Source organism: Schistocerca piceifrons, chromosome 7 (assembly GCF_021461385.2).
Source record: "Schistocerca piceifrons isolate TAMUIC-IGC-003096 chromosome 7, iqSchPice1.1, whole genome shotgun sequence".
Classification (NCBI taxonomy): domain Eukaryota; kingdom Metazoa; phylum Arthropoda; class Insecta; order Orthoptera; family Acrididae; genus Schistocerca; species Schistocerca piceifrons.
This window is the reverse complement of record NC_060144.1, coordinates 147,169,964-147,191,431: the sequence shown is the minus strand read 5'-3', so window position 1 is coordinate 147,191,431 and position 21,468 is coordinate 147,169,964.

Sequence of the window (21,468 nt, the reverse complement as noted above, 5' to 3'; positions counted from 1 at the left end):
AACTATGCCTCTCCCGATAGTTCCTTCTGGGGACGCATTTCATAAACACCAGTTGAGGGTCTATAACTTTGCGATTTCGTCTGATAAGACTGGAAAACATCATTTTTATCTCTATGATGAAACCATCGGTAAAAAGACGCCCAATGAGCCAATAAGTTTTATACATCATTACATCAACCACGTTCTAACAGATGATATCAAAATACTTTCTTTACCTATTTTCCGATAACTGTGTGTCACAAAATAAAAATCATTCGTTAACGCAGTACCTGTTTTACCTTATGCAAAGTGGCCGCTTTACGAAGATCGTTCATCGATTCCCAGAACCGGGCCACAGCGTTATGTCATGCGGCAGAGCGTTCGGTAATATAGAAAAGTGTTTGAGGAAGAGTTTTTCTTCCAGCGGACTATGCTCGCATTATCAGAGGAACCAGCCCCAAATATCATGCCCCTGAAGTGGACCAGAGATATATTTTCCACTTTGTTGACACGTTGAAGAAATGTTTTGTAAAGAACCTGTACGTATCATTATCGAACAAGAAAAGAGGAAAATATTTAATCACTAAGTACAAAATATTCCTCTATGAACAGCCATACATTGGTAAAGGGATTATTCAATGCAGTGCGACCGTAGGGATGACTGTCTTCGATAATGCGCAAATTTGCAACCATGGGCCTGCGAGTCTCATAACAATGGACCACCTCCATCAAGCTTATGATTGTCTCCTCCCGCTTAAGGGCCAAAAGTTTAAAGATGTCAAAGATCTGGCTAGAAAGTATGTTGGACAATACGAAATGTGGCTTTGCGACAAGTTGACGTCAGATGCTTCAAACGATTCTGAGGTGGCTGAAGGGGAGCTAGAAGACTGAAGAAGAACTGTAGAATCAATGTATTATGCCAATAATGTTGTGCTTTCTTTATTAATAAATGTTTTTTAAACTGAAATATGGTTAATTATGAAGAAAATGGTCCTGCAAAGAGTTTTTCATTCACTTTGGAGCGAAACAGAGGCAGCTCCAAAATTCAAAACTCTATTGCACGTACCTGAGTGCATGTATTTGTGTGTATTCTCGTCATCATTATTAGATACCCCATAGCCTAAAACAAGGCTGACAATTTTTTCATTTTGGCGAAAACTGATTTTTTTTTTAAATTTGCCACGAACTGGAAATGTGGAGGTGCCTCCTTCTTGCACCAAACCAAACCATGTTCAAGGCCATAATAGTCTTCCAAGTATCCAATAACTGGGCAGATAAAATTGGTGGCAGCTAACCAACTTCAATCCCTTGTAAAATATGAGGATGACCTAATTAATTTGTACACCACTGTAGTGCTAACAGATTATACTCGTAAAGGCTAAACTGTCACCGGAGCATACCACCGAAATCCCCTAACGAGTTCGCCTGGACCTGTCAACATGAAGCGTCGCGGGTTGCAGTCCGTGGTGGTGTTTTTGCTCTACAACGTACCCCATCTCATTCTGCTCCGTACACAGTTGGACAAGCTCCTTTTTCGGGTTAGCGGTTTTGTCTCACCCCCGTATTCTCCGGACATAGTATCGTTTCGTCTTTCCTCGGATAAGGAAACTATTCACTGGAGGGCATTTCTTGAACGACGGGGGGTTAATCTTTGAGGTGGATTGTTTCGAGAATGATACTAATGGGCACTCGTACAGCATCCAGTGTCTCTGCCATGTCAGCCATCGTCGGGAGAAACGTATAGCACTGAAGAGTGAGTATGTACTGAAGGGCTAAAACCATCATCAAGTTTCACGGCAGGAGCTTGAGTTTTTGATATGATAATTAAAACTTCGTGACAACCGATCGGAAAACGAAATTTGAAACTGTATGCTACAACCAGAAATAACGCACGTGTCAAGTCGCAAAGATATTTATCTCCCATTCGGCTCGTATCCGCCAGCCTCTCCGATGACAAAATATTTTTCTTTCTGATCATGTATCAGGAAGTGGAGCCGATTCGACCAATTTTGTCAATACCCTGGAGTCTGACGGTGCGCACCAGGTGTCGTTATTACGTTCCGGTGTGCCGTTACCAGCGATACCGGCTAACGCAACGTGACGTGACGTGACGCAGAGTAATGCTTCCTGACAGGCCAGCGTGCTAACCCCGGGCTTTTCAAACAAAATTAGGGCGGATTAAGTGTACAAGGCTTGTAATCTCATGCCCATGTTCCCTGGCCACCACGGTACTAACTTTGTTACCACCGTCCCCTCCTTAGCTTAACGCACGAACTTATACCACCACGAAGTTTCAGTATTGAATAATTTTAATAGCTTACATCGAAATGTAATTAATTTGTGGAATATTTGTGGGATTAACATTATGTTTATTATGGCACACCCAGAATTCAGAGTTCGACAATTCTATTTTTTAACATTCTAATCCTATACTTCTTAAGGATTGGAGGTAGCGCTTGTGTAAATAATCGTTTTCGTTATTTAACATACAACACACAAATGTGAGGAAGGTAATCCACAGCTACGTGTTTTGGGAGTCTGGCTCCCCTCATCTGGCTGTCTGCTTTCAGCGCTGCATACATATATACGTACTTAAAAGAGCACAAAAAAGTCATGAAATAAAACAAAAGTTTTCCGAAGTAAAGTCCTCGTCCTATATTAAAATCAGCCGTACCTTGAGCCGTGTACTTTTTAACAGGGACGGAGATGGTTGGACACGAACCAGATGCGACTGATGTTACCGCTATAGAAAAGGGAGCCCTTTGGCGTATGATCGGTAAGTCGTGGAAGCAAAACAGACGATCAGCTGCGCCGATTTTAAAGTAAGGCGAGGTCTTTATGCACAGATTCTTTTATTTCATGATTATTTTCTGCTGTTTAAGCGTATGAGTACCGAGGGTTGAACACACACTGTCAGATGATGGGAGCTTGACTCCCGAAATGGGAAGCTGTGGATAACAACTCTTCATATTTATGTGTTGTAGGGTAACTGACTTTAATGTATATTTTAACAGTTTACCATTTCACATCCACATTTACATCTTCATAACTGCTATACAATTCACATTTAAGTGCTTGGCAGAGGATTCATCGAAAACTCTTCAACCTATTTCTCTGCTGTTTCACTCTCTACAGCGTATGGAAAAAAATGAACACTTAAAAATCTCTGCACGAGCTCTGATTTCTATTATTTTATTATAATGATTATTTCTCGCTATGTGGGTTAGCGACAGTAAAATATTTTCACATTCAGAGGAGAAAGTTGATGATAGAAATTTCGTGAAAATATCTTGCCACATAGGGAAAAGCATTTGTTTTAATGATTGCCACAACAGCTCACTTATCATATCCGTGACGCTCTCTCCTCTGTTTCGCTGTAGTACAAAACGAACTGGCCTTTTTGAACTTTTTCGATGTCCTGTGTCAATTCTATCTGATAAGAAGCCGATGCAGTACAGCACTACTCTATCAGACGACGGACAACAGTTCTGTAGGCAGTTTCTTTAGGTGACCTGTTGCATCTTCTAAATTTTTCGCCAATAAAACGTATTCTTTGGTTTGTCTTCCCTACAAAATTATCTACGTGATCGATCCAACCTAAGTTTTTCGTGATTGTAACTCTTAGGTATTTAGTCGAATCGACAGCCTCTTATTTTACGTGATTTGTCATGTAATCGAAATTCGACGTATTTCTTTTTGTTCTCATTTGGATGACCTCACACTGTTTCTTATCGAGAGACAATTTCCGCTATTCGCACCATCGAGATATCGTTTCCAAGTCATTCTCCAGCTGGTTTTGAACTCCTACACGGAAAACGACAGCATAATCTGCAAACTATCTGCTCGAATTGTCTCCTAATTCGTTTATGTAGATTAGGAAGAGCAGAGGGCCTATAACACTGCGTTGGGAAGCGCCAGATATCACTTCTTTTTTACTCAAAGATTTTCCATCGATTACTACGTACCGAATACTGTCGCACAACTGGAGTGATGCTCCATAAGCAAGCAATTTGATTAGACATGTCCTCTGAGGGGCCGCGTGGTCTAAGGGCGCTTTGACACGGTTCGCACTGCTTCTCTCATCGGAGGTTCGAGCCCTCCCTCGGGCATGAGTGTGTCCAATAGGAACTTCCCTTAAATTTCCAAATTTTTTCCTGTGAGGGACGGTGTCAAAAGCCTTCTAGAAATTTAGAATTCATCTGAGATCCCCTGTCGATAGCCCGACTCCCTCTGACATCTGCTGTTACCATTTGATAAGTAGGCTACGTACACCAACGTCGGTACTCCGGAAGACTGCTTACAATGTGTAGCGGTAGATACAGTTGCTCGACCATCACTTACAACTGTCCGCTGCATACACGAAAGGTGCGTGTGTATAACAACTGTTGGTGATCCTCCGTTGTTGTTGTTGTGATGTTCAGTCCAGAGACTGGTTTGATACAGCTCTCCATGATACCATATCCTGCGCAAGCTTCTTCATCTCGGAAGTACGTACTGCACCCTACATCCTTCTGAATCTGCGTAATTTATTCATCTCTTGGTCTCCCTCTACGATTTTTACCCTCCAGGCTGCCCTCCAGTACTAAATTGGTGATCCCTTGATGCCTCAGGATATGCTCTACCAACCGATCCCTACTTCTAGTCAAGTTGTGCCACGAACGCCTCTTCTCCCCAATTCTATTCAACACCTCCTCATTAGTTATGTGATCTACCCATCTAATCTTCAACATTCTCCTGTAGCACCACATTTCGAAAGCCTCTATTCTCTTCTTGTCTAAACTATTTATCGTTCATGTTTCACTTCCATACATGGCTACACTCCGTACAAATGCTTTCAGAAACGACTTCCTGACACTTAAATCTATACTCGATGTTAACAAATTTTTCTTCTTCAGAAACGCTTTCCTTGCCGTTGCCAGTCTACGTTTTATATCCTCTCTACTTCGACTAATCAGTTATTTTGCTCCTCAAACAGCAAAACTCGTTTACTACTCTAAGTGTCTCATTTCCTAATCTAATTCCCGCAGCATCACCCGATTTAATTCGACTACAGTCCATTATCATCGTTTTGTTTTTGATGATGTTCATCTTATATCCTCCTTTCAAGACACTTTCCACTCTGTTCAACTGCTCTTCCAGGTCCTTTGCTGTCTCTGACAGAGTTACAATGTCATCGGCGAACTTCAAAGTTTTTATTTCTTCTCCATGGATTTTAATTCCTACTCCAAATTTTTCTTTTGTTTCCATTATTGCTTGCTCAATATACAGATGTAATAACATCGGGGATAGGCTACATCCCTGTCTCACTCCCTTCTCAACCACTGCTTCTCTTTTGTGCTCCTCTACTCTTATAACTGTCATCTGGTTCCTGTACAAAGTAAAAATCGCGTTTCGTTTCCTGTATTTTACCCCTGCCACCTTCAGAATTTCAAAGAGAATATTCCAGTCAACATTGTCAAAAGCTTTCACTAAGACTACAAATGCCAGAAAAGTTAGTTTGCCTTTCCTTAATCTATGTTCTAGGATACGTCATAGGGTCAATACTGCCTCAAGTGTTTCAACATTTCTACAGAATCCAAACTGATCTTCCCCTAGGTCAGCTTCTACCAATTTTTCCATTCGTCTGTAAAGAATTCGTGTTAGTGTTTTGCAGCCGTGACTTATTAAACTGATAGTTCGGTAATTTTCACGTCTGTCAACACCTACCTTCTTTAGGATTGGAATTATTAAATTCTTCTTGAAGTCTGAGGGTATTTCGCTTGTCTCATACATCTTTCTCACCACATGATAGAGTTTTGTCAGGCCTGGCTCTCCCAAGGCTAGCAGTAGTTCTAATGGAATGTTGTCTACTCCCGGGGCCTTGTTTCAACTAAGGTCTTTCAGTGTTCTGTCAAACTTGCCACGCAGTGTCATATTTCCCATAGCTCCGTATGAGCTCTAAATTCTTTTATTTTGCCGTCGCAGTCATTTCGCGATACATGGAATTAATACGTTATCTGGCTCCCGGAGTTTCAACAGCGAGTATTAATTAACTCTTTCGTTGTAAAATGAAGTAAGAGAAGCTGAAACAAGCGATGTCAACGATATAAAGTTAGGGGGTGGAAGCTAATAAGGCCATAAAAAACGAAACTAAACACAAATCAAAGAACTAGCAGCCATGGACTTAGTAAACAGTGACCTATTAAAGTATGGGAGTTTGGTATTTTTTCCAGCAATAGTTTTAAAATGGCATATGTAACATGAATCGGAGCTCAACGGACAAAATTTCGGCAAATTGTGCAGTGACACTAAAAATAGTTCAAATGACTCTGAGCAATATGGGACTTAACATCTGAGGTCATCAGTTCCCTAGAACGTAGAACTACTTAAACCTAACTAACCTAAGGACATTACACATGCCCGAGGCAGGATTGGAACCTGCGACCGTTGCGGTCACGCGGTTCCAGACTGATGCGCCTAGAACTTCTCGGTCACACCGGCCGGCCGTTCAGTGATACTATCTGAGTCTTTAGAAATAAGGGACTCCTAGGTCTCCGGTGGCTCGTTGCAGAATAATTGTATTTTGCTTCATTTCTTAAATTTCATGTATCTTCGTACATGTATTGCACTGGAAATATCTGCTCAAATATCAACAGTATGCTCTTTGTGTCTCTTTCCAGAAAACGGTTCGGTATAGTATTTTTTTTCTGGTATTATTAGTTGTCCGCTAACTATGAACACAATAACATGGATAACTTTACGGCCGATACCCACCTGGTGTATGATTTCACTGAATGGAAGAGAAGAGCTTCACAAGGCCCTGTTGCCGAGTCCCGTCCAATCTTCGCAAGGGTAGCATTTGGCATCTACCGTGTCTCGCGTAGTGGTAGTAAATTGTATACGCAAACCTTCCTCGGTCGTTAATCTACCTATTTGTGAAAATCGTAAAAAACCCACACAGTAATTCTTGAGTTTAGCCTTCTCAAAGAGACAGAAAAATGCGGCAGGGGACTGCAAATTATATGAGAGGAGTTCAGAAAAAAAATACGAAACAACAATGTGAGTATAGCTGAAGTCTTTATTCAAAAGTAATCTCCAAAGGCCTGAGGACAACTAACCCACTGTTTCACGAGCTGAAGGATTTCCTATACCGAGAATTCCCGTGGCTGTGACAGGACCAGACATCCACAGTGTCATTAATTTTGTTGCCCGAGGTGAAGCGCTTCCCTTTGAGTCGTTTTTTTAATGGACGAAACACAAAGAAGTCGCAAGGCGACAGTTCCGGGCTGCAGGTCGGAAGCCCAGGTGGTTTACTCTTGATGGACTTGAGTAGGCTCCGGAGTGTCTCACAGTACACGTCACCGTTATTGAATCAACCGTGCTCGAGAACTACGATGAGTACCAGACCCGGGACGTCGATAAAGTCGGTGACCATCACCTTTCCTATTGAGAGCACAACCTTGTATTTTTCACGGGCTGCGGCAGGGATGAAAGGGGGGGGGGGGGGGGGGGCGAGCTGAAGAAGTTACAGTCGTATCCCTAGATATGTCACTACTTTAATCCAATGCGGCATATGCTGATTTCAATCGGTTTGGTTCTTTCAACGTTTCGTACCTTTTCATTTCAGCCGGCCGCTATGACCGAGCAGTTCCACGTGCTTCAGTCGGGAACCGCGCTGCTGCTACCGTCGCAGGTTCGAATCCTGCCTCGGGCATGGATGTGTGTGATGTCCTTAGGTTAGTTAGGGTTAAGTAGTTCTAAGACTAGGCGACTGATGACCTCAGATGTTAAGTCCCATAGTGCTTAGAACCATTTTTTTTATTTTTTATTTTCATTTGATCACTCCTTACAGTATTCACAGATACGACGCTTGGATTCCATTCTGACACGGCTCACTTCCCTATAGTATAAGTCATCGCGTTACTCGTTGTTTTAATCTTTTACTTGCTCAATTTCTTTTTAAACATCAAGCCTCGGTGTTCCCCTTCTAAGGTGTTCATATTCTCGCTGTCGTTGCCTTTGTTGGTATTCTATCTACATCTACATCTACATCTATACTCCGCGAGCCACCTTACGGTGTGTGGCGGAGGGTACTTATTGTACCACTATCTGATCCCCCCTTCCCTGTTCCATTCACGAATTGTGCGTGGGAAGAACGACTGCTTGTAAGTCTCCGTATTTGCTCTAATTTCTCGGATCTTTTCGTTGTGATCATTATGCGAGATATATGTGGGCGGTAGTAATATGTTGCCCATCTCTTCCCGGAATGTGCTCTCTCGTAATTTCGATAATAAACCTCTCCGTATTGCGTAACGCCTTTCTTGAAGTGTCCGCCACTGGAGCTTGTTCAGCATCTCCGTAACGCTCTCGTGCTGACTAAATGTCCCCATGACGAATCGCGCTGCTTTTCGCTGGATCATGTCTATCTCTTCTATTAATCCAACCTGGTAAGGGTCCCATACTGATGAGCAATACTCAAGAATCGGACGAACAAGCGTTTTGTAAGCTACTTCTTTCGTCGATGAGTCACATTTTCTCAGAATTCTTCCTATGAATCTCAACCTGGCGCCTGCTTTTCCCACTATTTGTTTTATGTGATCATTCCACTTCAGATCGCTCCGGATAGTAACTCCTAAGTATTTTACGGTCGTTACCGCTTCCAATGATTTACCACCTATGGCATAATCGTACTGGAATGGATTTCTGCCCCTATGTTTGCGCATTATATTACATTTATCTACGTTTAGGGAAACCTGCCAGCTGTCGCACCATGCATTAATCCTCTGCAGGTCCTCCTGGAGTACGTACGAGTCTTCTGATGTTGCTACTTTCTTGTAGACAACCGTGTCATCTGCAAATAGCCTCACGGAGCTACCGATGTTGTCAACTAAGTCATTTATGTATATTGTAAACAATAAAGGTCAGTTCACGCTTCCCTGCGGGACTCCCGAAATTACCTCTACATCTGCAGATTTTGAACCGTTAAGAATGACATGTTGTGTTCTTTCTTCTAGGAAATCCTGAATCCAATCACAAACCTGGTCCGATATTCCGTAAGCTCGTATTTTTTTCACTAAACGTAAGTGCGGAACCGTATCAAATGCCTTCCTGAAGTCCAGGAATACGGCATCAATCTGCTCGCCAGTGTCTACGGCACTGTGAATTTCTTGGGCAAATAGGGCGAGCTGAGTTTCACATGATCTCTGTTTGCGGAATCCATGTTGGTTATGATGAAGGAGATTTGTATTATCTAAGAACGTCATAATACGAGAACACAAAACATGTTCCATTATTCTACAACAGATTGACGTAAGCGAAATAGGCCTACAATTATTCGCATCTGATTTATGACCCTTCTTGAAAATGGGAACGACCTGCGCTTTCTTCCAGTCGCTAGGTACTTTACGTTCTTCCAGCGATCTACGATAAATTGCTGATAGAAAGGGGGCAAGTTCTTTAGCATAATCACTGTAGAATCTTAAGGGTATCTCGTCTGGTCCGGATGCTTTTCCGCTACTAAGTGATAGCAGTTGTTTTTCAATTCCGATATCGTTTATTTCAATATTTTCCATTTTGGCGTCCGTGCGACGGCTGAAGTCAGGGACCGTGTTACGATTTTCCGCAGTGAAACAGTTTCGGAACACTGAGTTCAGTATTTCTGCCTTTCTTCGGTCGTCCTCTGTTTCGGTGCCATCGTGGTCAACGAGTGACTGAATAGGGGATTTAGATCCGCTTACCGATTTTACATATGACCAAAACTTTTTAGGGTTCTTGTTTAGATTGTTTGCCAATGTTTTATGTTCGAATTCGTTGAATGCTTCTCTCATTGCTCTCTTTACGCTCTTTTTCGCTTCGTTCAGCTTTTCCTTATCAGCTATGATTCGACTACTCTTAAACCTATGATGAAGCTTTCTTTGTTTCCGTAGTACCTTTCGTACATGATTGTTATACCACGGTGGATCTTTCCCCTCGCTTTGGACCTTAGTCGGTACGAACTTATCTAAGGCGTACTGGACGATGTTTCTGAATTTTTTCCATTTTTGTTCCACATCCTCTTCCTCAGAAATGAACGTTTGATGGTGGTCACTCAGATATTCTGCGATTTGTGCCCTATCACTCTTGTTAAGCAAATATATTTTCCTTCCTTTCTTGGCATTTCTTATTACACTTGTAGTCATTGATGCAACCACTGACTTATGATCACTGATACCCTCTTCTACATTCACGGAGTCGAAAAGTTCCGGTCTATTTGTTGCTATGAGGTCTAAAACGTTAGCTTCACGAGTTGGTTCTCTAACTATCTGCTCGAAGTAATTCTCGGACAAGGCAGTCAGGATAATGTCACAAGAGTCTCTGTCCCTGGCTCCAGTTCTGATTGTGTGACTATCCCATTCTATACCTGGTAGACTGAAGTCTCCCCCTATTACAGTAGTATGATCACGAAACTTCTTCACGACGTTCTGCAGGTTCTCTCTGAGGCGCTCAACTACTACGGTTGCTGATGCAGGTGGTCTATAGAAGCATCCGACTATCATATCTGACCCACCTTTGATACTTAACCCAGATTATTTCACATTCGCATTCGCTAATAACTTCACTGGATATTATTGAATTCTTTACTGCTACAAATACTCCTCCACCATTGGCGTTTATCCTATCCTTGCGGTATATATTCCATTCTGTGTCTAGGATTTCGTTACTGTTCACTTCCGGTTTTAACCAACTTTCCGTTCCTAATACTATATGCGCACTATTTCCTTCAATAAGAGATACTAATTCAGGAACCTTGCCCTGGATACTCCTGCAGTTTACCAATATTACGTTAACTTTTCCTGTTTTTGGTCTCTGAGGACGGACGTTCTTTATCAACGATGATAATGTCCTCTCTGGTAAGCCGTCAGGTATTTTATCGTTTCGCCCAAGGGGGGGGGGTCCCTCTAACCTAAAAAACCCCCGTGTGCACGCCACACGTACTCTGCTACCCTAGTAGCTGCTTCCGGTGTGTAGTGCACGCCTGACCTGTCTAGGGGGGCCCTACAGTTCTCCACCCAATAACGGAGGTCGATGAATTTGCAACCATTATAGTCGCAGAGTCGTCTGAGCCTCTGGTTTAGACCCTCCACACGGCTCCAAACCAGAGGACCGCGGTCGACTCTGGGCACTATGCTGCAGATATTAAGCTCAGCTTGCACTCCGCGTGCGATGCTGGTTGTCTTCACCAAATCAGCCAGCCGCCGGAAGGAACCAAGGATGGCCTCAGAACCCAAGCGGCAGGCGTCATTCGTTCCGACATGTGCTACTATCTGCAGCCGGTCACACCCAGTGCGTTCAATAGCTGCCGGAAGGGCCTCCTCCACATTACGGACGAGACCCCCCGGCAAGCACACCGAGTGCACACTGGCATTCTTCCCCGACCTACCCGCTATTTTCCTGAGGGGCTCCATAACCCGCCTAACGTTGGAGCTCCCTATAACTAATAGGCCCGCCCTCTGTGACTGTCGGGACCTTGCCGGAGAATCGGCCACTGGCCCAACAGGCGAGGCATCCTGTGGTGGCTCGGAAACGATGTCATCACCACTAGGAAGCACCCCGTACCTGTTGGAAAGGGGTAAGGCAGCTGCCACGCGGCCAGATCCCACCTTTGCCTTTCGGCCAGGCACGCGCGAGCCCACCACTGTCCGCCATTCACCCTGGAGTGATGGCTGACCGGTAAGATGCTCACTGCCGGAAGACGCAGCGACATCAGGGGTTCCATGTGATTCCAAGGCCACCGAAGTAGGCATTGGTCTCACCACAGTTGCCCCAACGCCACTACGAGCCTACGCCTGCGCCTCGAGCTCGATGAGCCTAACAGACAAAGCCTCCACCTGCCCCCGAAGAGTGGCCAATTCTCCTTGCGTCCGCTCACAACAACCACAGTCCCTACACATGACTATGTTTACCCTACTCTATACGGTGACAAATTCCCAAGATAATCTTCTGATGAGCTACTCTGATAATCAAGAAATACTCACTGAAATACGAGACGCGAAAACTACGCTAGGTTTTCCCAGAAAAACTATTTAAAAGCTAAGCGCAGCAAATAAGTACAAAAACGCTTTATACAAACAGTACTCGCTGCTGCTGGTGCTCTCGCTCTGGCTGTCACAAGACAACTGCTGATTCAAGTGACTAGTGGCTAACGGCCGCGAAACAAACAAAAGACGGTTTTAGGGCGCTTTCTGTTCTAAACGATCAAGAAAACACTAAGAAATCTAACACGAAAACTACGTAAAGTTTTATCAAGAACTGTTAGTTACTATGCAGAGCAGATAAACACAGATAGAATCCCTTTCTTAGTGGATGGTCGTAAACAAAATGCAAAATAAACGCTTTATACAAACAGTACTCGCTGCTGCTGGTGCTCTCGCTCTGGCTGTCACAAGACAATTGGTTCTTTGGCTATTAAATGTCGCCTCCTTAACTACCAATGTAGGATTCCTTCGTAGTAGCTCCATAAAAATAATTTTAAGGAAAGGGGAAAAAAAGGATTTGCTCTTTTCAGCGTCGCTTGCTTACCATTAGAAAATCTAGAAGAGAAAATAACATCAGTTAGCAAGGGAAAGATAAAAAATTATTTTTGTCAACGAAATATTACAACAAAATTAGATACTTTGACCGCTGGTATGTGATGTTACATACGAATATGGGGAAGCGGGGAGGGTACAGGATAGGACAGAAGAGCGCAGGATGGGAAAGGGCAGCCAGTCATTGTACAAGATTCCGTAACAAGTAAACTAAACGACAGTGTTGTTACTGATAATTCACAAGCTGCAATTAGTTTAAGCTGTCACTTTCTAAACGTAGCATCAAATATATAATTAAATGGTTCCGTTGAATAAGCAAGAGAACATATTAAAAATGTCATTTCACAAAACTTTAAACAGCTAGAAGTAGCAGCAGTATCCTTCACTGAAAGCAATACAATTACAAAACTCTAAAAAAAATCTCATGTGTTGTTGATGGAATTCAAACAGACTTCTGAAAAGTTTTTCCGACGTACTAAGTAATATCCTTACTGATATATACAGAACATCACTGTCAGAAGGAATTTTTTCAGACAGGTTAAAATATGCAAAGTTAAACCACTTCTTACTAGGGGTGACAAGATAGACTTAAACAGTTATCGTCCTATTTCCTTACTGACATGTTTTTCCAAAATATTCGAAAAAGTCATGTACTGAAGAGTAGTCGCACACTTAAGTGAAAACGATGTACTTAGCATATCACTCTACAGACTCCAGAAGTGTTTATCGGCTGAGAATGCTATTTATACATTCACTCGTCAAATAGTGCAAGCCTTAAATAATAATATATCCCCATCTGTTATTTTTTGCGACCTTTCCAAGGCATTTAACTGTGTAGATCATGTTACTCTCTTAGAAAAACTCACATTTTTATGGAATTGTTAGCTTTTCCCACAGATGGTTTGAATCACGCTTAACAAACATAATGCAAAGGGTTGTGCTGAAAGGTAGAAAAAGTGATTGGGGAAAGAAAAAAGTCCCAAAGGGAGTCCCAAAGGAGTAAGTTCTGGGTTCACTACCATTCTTTATATAGGTGAATGACCTTCGACTGCACATTCAACAAGGGAAAATAGTACTTTTTGCAGACGATACTATTGTTATTGCGAATCCCATTAGAGACAAACCAACAGAAGAGTTGGTGAATGATATTTTCTGAAGAACTATTAAGTGGCTCTCTGAAAATGGAGTCTCCTTAAATTTTGAAAAAAAACACTACATCCAGTTTTATATAACAAATACAGTCATACCAGCAACTGATGTAGCACATGAGCAGAAGTCAGCAAGTAGGACAGAATGTAGAATGTTCCAAATTTTGTGGGTGTACGTACTGATGAACACTTGACCTGGAAGAAACATATTACTGAGCTTCTCATAAAGTTAAGTACAGCTACTTTTGCTCTTTGTATAATTTCTAATCTTGGAAACAAACGCGTCAACCTGCTGACATATTTTGCCTAATTTCACTCAATAATGTCTTGCGGAACAATTTTCTTAGTAACTCGTCACTTACAAAGAAGTATTGGTCACTCAAAAACGATCAGTAATAACAATACGTGATGTTCACCCCTGTACGTCATGTAGGTATAGACAGTTAAGTAAGAGCGTGCTCGGCATCACACACAGTTGGTAAAAGATATCGCCTTAGTTCTTCCACAGCTTTGTTCTTTATGCAGTGTCCATAAAGCATTAGTTTACTTTGAATTTCTGAACTGATATACTCAAGAAAAGACAGGAGTGCAGTGCACTGTCAAAATCATCCATCCATGTAACCAATTTATAGAATGTCTCCCACTTTGGTACAAATGACTTTGATTTACCGTACCCATATATTTAGACGCCGCGGCTTGACTCATTTTCGGACCTTTGGGGTCGCTACAGAGAAATACAGCCTCAAGATGCGACTCGTAAGCTGCACTCATGTGTCTTCTTGCGTATCTCAGCCAAGAATTCAAAGTAAACTAATGCTTTATGGACATTGCATGAAAGATAAAGGTTGCTTCTGTTACGCCGTGAAAGAAATAAGGCGACATCTTTTACCATCTGTGTGTAATGCTGACCACGCTCTTACTTAACAGTCTATACGCCTTCAAGGAGCTACGCATTTTAACTGCACCGTGTCAATATATATAGTCGCTATATCAATTCGTCATAAATATTCCATTACAATTTGAGAAGAACAGTGATATCGACACCTACAACACTGGGGGAAAAGTGACCTTCATTACCCATTGTTAAAGTTGTGAGTAGCTCAGAAAGGATTTCAATATGCAACAACAAAATTGTTTGATCATTGCTCAATAACATAAAATGTCTAAAAGTTTGCGAAACAAGCTTTAAATCTAATTTAAAATCATTTCTCCTGGACAACTCCTTCTATTCCACTGACGGATTTCTACTTAAAAACTGTTAACTAGAAAAGAAGTGTAGTTGCATAAGTAGGACTAAAAATAATGTGGCCATTAACGTTAATATTAATAATGTATACATGTCCTGTAATCTGTCTCGTTTAAAATCATGGAACATGTAACTAACTAACTACCATTGAGATAAAGAGACGAAAATGTCAGAATTCATACATATATATATATATGTGTGTAACAACACATAGTTGCTTGAAAAACAAACTACAGAAAGGAGCTCGAATTGCATTTTGTGGTACCACAGCTGTTCCTGCTTCTTTACACAGAAGTGAGTTGTTTATAAGGAACAAGGAAGTAGAACTGAGGCACCAGGCGTGATATGTCTCCGAGCAGTGACGTGGTTAGACAGAATTAAGAATAATGAGATTAAGAATGAATGGAATGTCCATCAGTTAGGAAATAGAAACCATGAAAACAGAAATAAGTGGAAAGAAATTAATAGGATGAAAAGGCAAAGATTATCGCTAAAATCATAAGACACGAAACCAAATAGAGAAGATGAGAAGAAAGCCCAAGGAAAAGACGGAACAAATTACTAACGCTACAAGTATAGAACAAGAAGACAACGATAGAATTCCTCATTTAACTGCATCATTAAAACAATCCTTTATCTTCTGGAATGAGACCAGTAAATTTTCAATCTTCCTTTGGAGGATTTTCCTCTTCCCCTTCGACCGCTCTGCGTGTTGGCTAATGACGTTTGGTCTCTGCCTACGGTGTTATTCGTTACCTTGCTACCAATGGGTTGCACCTTCCAGTTCGTCGTGCAATAGGAATAAAATCAGTAAATTTTAGTATCTTTTCTTTCATTTTGCTGCACTCTGGTTTTGAAAATGTTGACGTCAGGAATAATAAACGTAGTCCATGTAAGAAGGGAGTGGGGGCAGTTATTATAGGGACGTAGTATGTAAAATGACGGAGCAGCCGACACTAGGCATTATGTTCAACAGCTGTAAACAGGAACCAATCACAGTCCAACGTTAGAGTATACGAGAAGCTCCCCTGTTACTTAAAGTGGGGACATACATGGAAGTTCTAAATGATTATAGCAAGTACAAACGACTGCAACTATTTAATGCACAGCAGTATACGAATGAGAATTACAGAGAATGTGAAATGAAACTGAAAAATCTTTTTTCACGTATTTAGCTCAATGAAGAAAAATGGCCTGTAATGTTTTTGTGCACAATCACATTCGCTTTTGGTCAATCGCTCTAATTATTCAGTTACACACAAAGGTTCTCATGGGGTCCACATCCGAGTGTTGCGCATTAACCTTACTGCTTGTTTGGGAGATTGCTTTCTCGATGAAAATGAGATGTTTCAGCACTGACGTAGCGTAATTCATACGCTTGACGTAGTCTTCCTGTTCCAGTTGCTTTATACTTCGACTTAAGTACGGTTTCCTTTTCAGCTTCGGTTCAGAACATGCTGGCTGGCCGCTGTGGCCGAGCGATTCTAGGCGCTTCAGTCTGGAACAGCGCGACTGCTACGGTCGCACGTTCGAGTCCTGCTTCGGGCATGGATATGTGTGATGTCCTTAGCTTAGTCAAGTTTAAGTAGTTCTAAGTTCTAGGGGATTGATGACCTCAGATGTTAAGTCTCACAATGCTCAGAGCCATTCGAGAACATGCTAAATCGTTGTTTGTGACATTTTTAGCTCCTTAGTGCGTTCTCTCGGCCATTTCCGAGAACTACGAACGAAAGACGAATCTTCTCAATGTTGCCGGCTGGTATTTTTTTCCTTTGCACAGACATCTTTTTTCTCCAAACTACCGATGCCATCTGCGAATGTTGTTGACATTTAGAAGTGCTTCGTTCTCATCGCTGACGAAATCACCTCTGCATTTTGATGACAGACCACCAACTGTTAAATTCTAACACCCAGAATGGCAGTTTCAGTTGTGACAGTGCACTTTTCACTCTTGCCTCACAGAGCAAGAGCCAACTTGCGATTCACAGCGCTTTGGAACTAACGAAATTTTGAACATTCTCTTACATTCTCTGTAGTTCCTACCGATGTATCGCCGTCCGTTAAATAGTTATAGCCGTTTGCAATGATTACATTTCTTCTGAACTGCCTGTATGTTCGTTGTTTCCAGACTCTTCTTGCTCTCTTGCACGCAAAGTATCAAGTGTTGTATAAAGATACCAGCTGACTTGCATCAAGCGACCGGTGTTCCCGACGCAAGGCGCTAGCCACACGACATTTCATTTCACCAGCTGACAAACTCGGCACTGCACGGGTATTCATTTTGCATATTTTCTGTTAGAAACGAATACAAAAAATTAACTGTGTTTTTAGTGTATTGTCGAAAAAATTTTATTTCCATCTATTAGTGACAACACTTTTGAAATTATGAAAGAGTAGTACAAATAAATACGAATAATGTACAAATATGTAAGTACAGAATCGAAATTAAAATACATAGTACACTACTGGCCATTAAAATCGCTACACCAAGAAGAAATGCAGATGATATAACGGGTATTCTTTGGACAAATGTATTATACTAGAACTGACATGTGATTACATTTTCAAGCAATTTGGATGCATAGACCCTGAGAAATCAATACCCAGAACAACCACCTCTGGCCATAATAACGGCCCTGATACGCCTGGGCATTGAGTAAAATAGAGCTTGGATGGCGTGTACAGGTACAGCTGCCCATGCAGCTTCAACACAATAGCCGGCCGGTGTGGCCGAGCGGTTCTAGGCGCTACAGTCTGGAACCGCGCGACCTCTACGGTCGCAGGTTCGAATCCTGCCTCGGGCATGGATGTGTGTGATGTACTTAGGTTAGTTAGGTTTAAGTAGTTATAAGTTCTAGGGGACTGATGACCTCTGAAGTTAAGTCCCATAGTGCTCAGAGCCATTTCAACACGATACCACAGTTCATGAGGAGCAGTGACTGGCATATTGTGACGAGCCCGTTGCTCAGGCTCCACTGACTAGACATTTTCAATTTGTGAGAGATCTGGAGAATGTACTGGCCAGGGCAGCAGTCGAACATTTTCTGTACCCAGAAAGGCCCATACAGGACTTCCAACGTGCGGCCGTGCGTTATACTGCTGAAATGTAGGGTTTCGCAGGGATCGAATAATGGGTACAGCCACGTTTCGTAACACATCTCAAATGTAATGTCCACTGTTCAAAGTGACGTCAATGCGAACAAGAGGTGACCGAGGCGTGTAACCAATGGCACCCCATGCCATCATGCCGGGTGATACGCCAGTATGGCGATGACGAATACACGCTTCCAATGTGCGATTCACCTCGATGTCGCCAAACACGGATGCTACCATCATGATGCTGTAATAAGGACCTGGATTCATCCGAAAAAATGACGTTTTGCCATTCGTGCACCCAGGTTCCTCGTTGAGTACACCATCGCAGGCGCTGCGTCAAGGGTAACCGCGGCCATGGTCTCCGAGCTGAGAGGCATTGCTGCTGCAAACGTCGTCTAACTGTTTGTGCAGATGGTTGTTGTCTTGCAAACGTCCCCATCTGTTGACTCAGGGATCAAGACGTGGCTGCACGATCCGTTACAGCTATGCGGATAAGATGCTTGTCATCTCGACTGCTAGTGATACGAGGCCGTTGGGATCCAGCACGGCGTTCCGTACTAGCTTCCTGAACCCACCGATTCCATACTGCTAACAGTCATTTGATCTCGACCAACGCGAGCAGCAATATCGCGATACGATAAACCGCAATCGCGATAGGCTACAATCCGACCTTTATCAAAGTCGGAAACGTGATGGTACGCATTTGTCCTCCTTACAAGAGGCATCACAACAACGTTTCACCAGGAAACGCCGACCAACTGTTATTTGTGTATGCGAAGTCGGTTGGAAACTTTCCTCATGTCAGACCGTTGTAGGTGTCACTACCGGCGCCAACTTTGTGTGAATGCTTAGCTAAAGCTAAATCTAATGATTTGCATATCACAGCATCTTATTCCTGTCGGTTAAATGTCGCGTCTGTAGCACGTCATTTTCATGGTTAGCAATTTTAATTGCGTGTAGTGTATTTCTGTACCCTGGGCGCAGCTGCTTCTCGTGTCTACAATGTGATTTTGTAAATATATCTACGGCAGTGCCTCTTCACACCCCTATAGACGTCTGCTGTTTTTGTCTACAGCTGTTTTAGCTTCACAGTTGCAAGCTGTCAAATGTCCTGCCAGGTGTTAGGGATTCCCTTAGGCTGACGGTGCTGTAGGAGTGTCTTAGCAGTAAAGAGTAAATGTATTAAAAATTCGTGCGTTATGCGGCATTTTTCACGCATCTCAGTGCTTATGACGTCATGTCACCCGAATTATGTGTCGCACAAAGATGTATTTGTGTAGGTACATTCAGCGACATATGTAGATACTGCCTGTAAAATGTGTTGCGAATAGAGTCAGTAGTAAAGAAGTAATACATTTAAACATCACGTATAATGCAGCAGTTTTTCACGCATCTCATTGTTCCTGACGTCAGATCTCCCGACCTATGTTACGAACAGTGTTATACATTTGTATTTACATTCAATGTTGGTAGGTCCACTGTTATTTTCTATCTATATAAATAATCTTTTGGATAGGGTGGATAGCAATGTGCGGCTGTTTGCTGATGATTCTGTGGTGTACGGGAAGGTGTCGTCGTCGAGTGACTGTAGGAGGATACAAGATGACTTGGACAGGATTTGTGATTGGTGTAAAGAATGGCAGCTAACTCTAAATATAGATAAATATAAATTAATGCAGATGAATAGGATAAAGAATCCCGTAATCTCTGAATACTCCATTAGTAGTGTAGCCCTTGACACAGTCACGTCGATTAAATATTTGGGCGTAACATTGCAGAGCGATATAAAGTGGGACAGCCATGTAATGGCAGTTGTGGGGAAGGCGGATAGTCGTCTTCGGTTCATTGGTAGAATTTTGGGAAGATGTGGTTCATGTGTAAAGGAGACCTCTTGTAAAACACTAATACGACCTATTCTTGAGTACTGCTTGAGCGTTTGGGATCCCTATCAGGTCGGATTGAGGGAGGACATAGAAGCAAATCAGAGGCGAGCTACTAGATTTGTTACCGGTAGGATTGATCATCACGCGAGTGTTACGGAAATGCTTCAGGAACTCGGGTTGGAGTCTCTGGAGGAAAGGAGGCGCTCTTTTCGTGAATCGCTACTAAGGAAATTTAGAGAACCAGCATTTGAGGCTGACTGCAGTACAATTGTACTGCCGTCGACTTATATTTCGCGGAAAGACCACAAAGATAAGAGAGATAAGGGCTCGTACAGAGGCATATAGGCAATCATTTCTCCCTCGTTGTGTTTGGGAGTGGAACAGGGAGAGAAGATGCTAGTTGTGGTACGAGGTACCCTCCGCCACGCACCGTATGGTGGATTGCGGAGTATGTATGTAGATGTAGATGGAGAATGGTATATGTGTGTACCACCTGTAAAATATGTTGGAAGGCAGTCAGTAGTACAGAAGTAATAAATTAAGAAAGTAATGCCTCATGAACAGAAAGTGAATAGCAGGAAAGTAGTAAATTATGAATATTTTTCCTTTCGTCATTTTGTATGGGTTGACAGCAAGAAGGTTTGGAATTACTTGCAAAGGTTGTTGCAAGTCGCTCAGTGCTCTCTTTCTCAAATACTGGACGAAAAGGCAATTCACGCGTCGTGGAGTACGCTTCTTTTCTACCCCCACCCTCACCCCTTTGATGGGTAAGTGGTTCTTACCCCACTGCAGTTGTTGCCTAACAGTAAGGTTTATGTGTACCAATGTCGGCTGAAATCGGTGCAGTGGTTTAGGAGGAGATGTGGAAAATACATACTCACACACACACGCGCGCATACAGACATACACATTACATACATACATACTTACAATACGTACGGATTCCACAGGTGGTCACGAAGTATAGTTTACGTCGCCAGTCACCACACGTTACCGCCGCGTCTAGTGTCTATAGCTTTAGGCTTGACATGTTTCTACAAACAGCCTTCAGGCAAATAACTACAGGCCCGAAGGATAATCTAATTCGACGAACGTTAGTTTCATCCGCCACGATACACGGCAGGAGCCGACCCCCTCGCGGCGTTTATGCCGCAAGCGACCACACATATCGCGTTCACCCCGCCCCCTCAGGGCTCGTATTTTTAGGTTCCCAGCGCCCTGCAGCGGATCGCGGCCGCAGAACAAATAATCGTCGGATAATGGGCGAGTGTCCCGCTAACCGGGCCTTGGAAGTGTTTCCCAACGACGTGAGAGGTCTGGCTCTGAGAAACCACTTAGCCGCACCGCCTTTTATACCTCCGGATGTTGCCAAACACCCTCTCTTTCTCTCTCTCTCTCTCTCCGCCTCTTTCTCTCTCCAACACACACACACACACACACACACACACACACACACAAACGAGCGAAGCTGTGAGAAAACTAGAAAGAAGCACGGCTGCAGCAAAGCAGCGCATTTTCCAAACAGACAGATATAAGAGCCAGAAATCTCCTTTTCTCGCCGCCTAAGTGTG